This window comes from Leuresthes tenuis, unplaced genomic scaffold (assembly GCF_036924035.1).
Source record: "Leuresthes tenuis unplaced genomic scaffold, fLeuTen1.0.hap1 SCAF_242, whole genome shotgun sequence".
NCBI lineage: Eukaryota > Metazoa > Chordata > Actinopteri > Atheriniformes > Atherinopsidae > Leuresthes > Leuresthes tenuis.
The window spans coordinates 29,980-35,053 of NW_027325596.1; the positions used below are offsets into that span (position 1 = coordinate 29,980).

General features: G+C 45.2%; 2 non-coding genes and 2 pseudogenes across 2 annotated transcripts; 3 read left to right on the forward strand and 1 right to left on the reverse strand.

Moving 5' to 3' along the window:
- The first annotated feature begins 1,033 nt into the window (after positions 1-1,033).
- On the forward strand, positions 1,034-1,223 carry LOC140288163 (U2 spliceosomal RNA). Its single transcript, XR_011912048.1, has one exon. It is a non-coding gene; the product is annotated as a U2 spliceosomal RNA (small nuclear RNA).
- A 397-nt stretch (positions 1,224-1,620) lies between these two features.
- Positions 1,621-1,734, forward strand: LOC140288164 (U5 spliceosomal RNA). The gene has a single exon (XR_011912049.1). It is a non-coding gene; the product is annotated as a U5 spliceosomal RNA (small nuclear RNA).
- A 275-nt stretch (positions 1,735-2,009) lies between these two features.
- On the forward strand, positions 2,010-2,177 carry LOC140288170 (U2 spliceosomal RNA; annotated as a pseudogene).
- A 1,955-nt stretch (positions 2,178-4,132) lies between these two features.
- On the reverse strand, positions 4,133-4,333 carry LOC140288171 (U2 spliceosomal RNA; annotated as a pseudogene).
- Between the last annotated feature and the right edge of the window lie 741 nt (positions 4,334-5,074).

Here is a 5,074-nt window from a genome sequence, read left to right on the forward strand (position 1 = left end):
GTATTGCTCTGCCGTCAGCAATCATACACCCATTTTATTTTCATGAGACATGTGCAGGCACCTGTTCATCTACTGTTCTATCACTATGAATTAGTTTATCTATTATCAATAAGGATACTTCTACAACTACTATCAAAGTATGTCCGGACTTCTTATGTTGTCAGTTGCTATATATGAATAAGTGGGTTGCTACTGAAAAGCATTAAGCATGTCACACAGCCCAAACATATAACATTTCAGGACACACCACACAGTTAACAACCACAGTGAAGCATGTCAAAGCCCAAACATGTAACATTCAACAGGACACTTACACAACACATTCAAATCAAACAGTCAGACAACATACAAGAACCTATACCCCAGCCGGCATTGCTCCCTGCCTATTTTCCTACAACTCACTATGTGTGCGCACACCTTTATTCACAAACTCTTCAACTTATACTCTTTTACCGAAGCTGCTACAGCTCGATTGGCCAAATACCCTTAGATCCTATTTCGGTGAATTTGACATCTGCCTTGTATGTAACAGATTAGCGGTTTAGCAGTTTTAATTTAGTTTGAGTGAAGGAATTCATTTTATAGCAAAATCCGAAATCGTGAAGAACTCATGAAAGTAAGCTTATTCTCGGATTCCTGAAACTTTAGATTTGTTCTTTCTTTTACTGCAAAGTACAACGTTGAGCAGCACTAATGAGTTGTTTCTATTTTTGGCAGGCTTTACCTTTGCGAATGAAGCCCTTTCTGTCTGTGCAAAAGAAATCTTGTTACTGTGCAGAGTGACTTCTCTGAGTAGAGTCGCCTTACTTGTTGCGACTGTGCCGACGTTCGAAGCTGGAGTGCAAAGTTGTTGCTTGAATGGTGCTCGCTGGAGCGTGTGGTAGTGTAAAGTTATACCATTTAAAAGGGCTGAAGAGTGCTCAGTGCAGCGGGTGGGCGGAGGTGCAAAGTGACACTATGGCCATAAAAAGAACACCGCTACAAGTGCGCATTGTGCCAGGAAGGGCCCTCGGACGTGAACCAGTGGACAGTTATCGCTTCTCGGCCTTTTGGCTAAGATCAAGTGTAGTATCTGTTCTTATCAGTTTAATGTCTGATATGTCCTCTATGCGAGACTACATATTAAATGGATTTGTATCAATAGGAGTTGAAAAAGGAGCTTGCTCCGTTCACTCCAAGCATCGACCCGGTACTGCAGTGCCGCTGGGAACGGTGCGCTCTCCGCTGCTCTTGTGAAAAAGCAAACAGCGGTGCAGGATGGAAGTTTCAGGGAGCCTAAGATGAAACTTTCTTTTAATCTGCTGATAAAAGAGAGTGAATGCGAAGCAGACTTTAACGCGGCTCTGGGAGCGAGCCGAGTGCGGGCTAACCGGGAGAATTGCTTGAAAGAAACGCGACACCGAATGAGCAGTCAGATCAAAGCCTCAATACGGTGTTCCCGTGTTGTTTGTGGCTGCCTTGTCTTTTGCACAGAGTAAAAGACAAGGCAGCCATCGAATAGGGCCCGATTGTTCCTACTTGGTCAGCCGAGGAGCAAGGGGGGGGAGCAAGCGTCTCAACCAAGCAAAGCTCACCATGGGGAAGGTGGCTATGCCAACTAGCCTGATGCCCTGCCCAGCAGTACACTGGTTTCTCTTCATAATGTACAAGTCTTTCGCCTTTTACTAAAGACTTCCGTGGAGAGCAGCACTAATGAATTGTTTCTATTTTTGGCAGGCTTTACCTTTGCGGGTGAAGCCCTTTCTGTCTGTGCAAAAGAAATCTTGTTACTGTGCAGAGTGACTTCTCTGAGTAGAGTCACCTTACTTGTTGCGACTGTGCCGATGTTGCTTGAATGGTGCTCGCTGGAGCGTGCGGTAGTGTAAAGTTATACCATTTAAAAGGGTTGAAGAGTGCTCAGTGCAGCGGGTGGGTGGAGGTGCAAAGTGACACTATGGCCATAAAAAGAACACCGCTACAAGTGCGCATTGTGCCAGGAAGGGCCCTCGGACGTGAACCAGTGGACAGTTATCGCTTCTCGGCCTTTTGGCTAAGATCAAGTGTAGTATCTGTACTTATCAGTTTAATATGTGATATGTCTATGCAAGGACTACATATTAAATGGATTTTTATCAATAGGAGTTGAAAAAGGAGCTTGCTCCGTTCACTCCAAGCATCTACAAGAAGGTGTGAATGGCCGACCATTTTTTGTAAATAGCGGGTAAGAAAAGGTGCGAATGCCCGACAATACACCATCAAAAGCGGGAGCAGAGGGGTTCAGCTGCAAGAAGGTCTGAATTTCCAACCATAATTTGTAAAAACCGGGGAAGAAAAGGCTCGAAAGCCCGACTATACACCATCAAAAGCGGGAGCAGAGGGGTTCAGCTGCAAGAAGGTCTGAATTTCCATCAATAATTGCTAGAAAACATGAAAGAAAATTTTCGAATATCCAACCGCACATGATCATAAGTGGGAGAGGAGGTGTTCAGCTGCAAGAAGGTGTGAATGTCCACCCATAATTCCTGAAAAATGGGTAAAAAAAGGTGCGAATGCCCAACCATACATCATCAAAAGCATGTGTGAATGTCAGATCATAATTTGCAAAAACCTGATTGTGTGCAGCTGAACACCTCTGCTCCCGCTTTTGATGGTGTATAGTCGGGCTTTCGAGGCTTTTCTTCAACGGTGTTTACAAATTATGGTTGGAAATTCAGACCTTGCAGCCGAACACCTACGCTCCCTCTTTTGATCATACATTGTCGGGCATTCGCACCTTGTCTTACCCGCGTTTTACAAACCATGGTCGGACTTTCACACCTTCTTGTAGCTGAACAACTCCGCTCCCGCTATTGATTGTGTACAGTCGGGTATTTTAACCTTTTCTTACCCGCTTTTTACCAATTATGGTCGGACATTCACACCGTCTTACAGCGGAACACCTCCGCTCCCTCTTTTGATGATGTATGGTCCGGCATTCTTACCGTTTCTAACACATTTTTCAGCAATTATGGTAGGACATTCACACCTTCTTGCAGCTGAACACCTCCTCTCCCACTTATGATCATGTGCGAATTGATTTTCGAAAATTTTCTTTCATGTTTTCTATTAATTAAAAATGGACATTTAGACCTTCTTGCAGCTGAACACCTCCGCTCCCGCTTTTGATCATACATTGTCAGGCATTCGCACCTTGTCTTACCCGCTTTTTACAAAATTTAGTCGAACATTCACACCTTTTTGCAGTCGAACACAGTTTTTTGCAGCCGAATTTGGGCATTCGAACCTTTTCATACCCACTTTTTACCAACTATGGTCGGACATTCACACCGTCTTACAGCGGAACACCTCCGCTCCCTCTTTTGATGGTGTATGTTCGGGCATTCGAACCTTTTCTTACCCGCTTTTTACAAACTATGCTCGGACATTCAAACCTTCTTGTAGCCGAACACATCCACTCCTGCTTTTGATGATGTATGGTTGGGCATTCGAACCTACTTGTTGCCCGCTTTTCATTAATTATGGGTGGACATTCACACCTTGTCGCAGCCAAACACCTCCGCTCCCTGTTTTGATCATGTATGGTTGGACATTCGCACCTTTTCTCACCCGCTTTTTGCAAACTATGGTCGGCCATTCACAGCTTCCTCTCCACCATACTTGTATGGTGGGATATTCACACCCACTTGCATCTGAAGACCTCCGCCCCCACTTTTGTTGATATTTAGCCGATCATTCGCACCTTACCCGCTTTTGGCAAACTATGGCCTTCTTGCAGCCAAAAACCTCTGATCTCGCTTTTGATGATGTAAGGTTGGGCATTCAGACCTTGCTTCACCTGCTTTTCACCAAATATAGTCGGACATTCACACCTTCTTGCAGCCGAACACTTCCGCTCCACCTTTTAGTTTTCTATGGGGCATTCACACCTTTTTTTACACCGCATTTTATAAAAACACCACAGGAACACCGTATTGAGGCTTTGTTCTGACCGCTCATTCGGTGTCGCGTTTCTTTCAAGCAATTCTCCTGGTTAGCCCGCACTCGGCTCGCTCCCAGAGCCGTGTTAAAGTCTGCTTTGCATTCACTCTCTTTTCTCAGCAGATTAAAAGAAACTTCCATCCTGCACCGCTGTTTGCTTTTTCACAAGAGCAGAGGAGAGCGCACCGTTCCCAGCGGCACTGCAGTACCGGGTCGATGCTTGGAGTGAATGGAGCAAGCTCCTTTTTCAACTCCTATTGATAAAAATCCATTTAATATGTAGTCCTCGCATAGAGGACATATCAGACATTAAACTGATAAGAACAGATTTTTTTTTTTTTTATTTTTTATTACAAAACTTCCAAGAAACATTTAGAACAACATGACAAACCAATCAAAGCAATGCTTTACATGTCCGACACAAAAACCATACAAACATAAGAAACAACCACAAAGAAACACTACCCGCTCATGAAAATAAAGTCTTCCATCGCTCTCTTGCAGCGTGATACCCGTACTTTTCCTCCTCCATTCTTCTCATGCGTCCAATCTCTGCCCTCACCCTTGCCACCACCCTTCCCACCTGCCAGTCCACATTGTTTTTAATCAACGCCGTCCTTGCATCCCACAGCGCCACCTTTCCCATAGACAGAACCAACCATAACAGAAAACCCTCCCTACCTTTCCCCCTTAAACCCAAGCCCAGCATTATCATGTCATACTTTAAAGACCCCAATCTTGGAAAAAAAAGAACCAACTCAACCCACACTTTTGTTGCAAACCCACATTCCCAAAACACATGCTCAATTGTCTCATCAGCCCCACACCCCTCCCTTGGGCACAAACTCCCCCGTGTCAACCCGTGTCTATTTAAAACTTCCCTGACTGGCAACCTCCTGTGTAAGGCGAGCCAATTTATATCCCTCGCCCTGTTTGTGAGACCTTTCTGCTGTGTGAAAACCCACCCTTGTTGCCCCACCCCATACACCCCCACCGGCCCCCTTTTTTCCACCAGAGCCCTGTACAGGCGCCGGTGACTGAAGCACAGGTCCCCCTCCTGACACTCTGGGTGCTTTTTCCCCCAGCATACCACCTGCCTATAATACGGGGGTAAGAC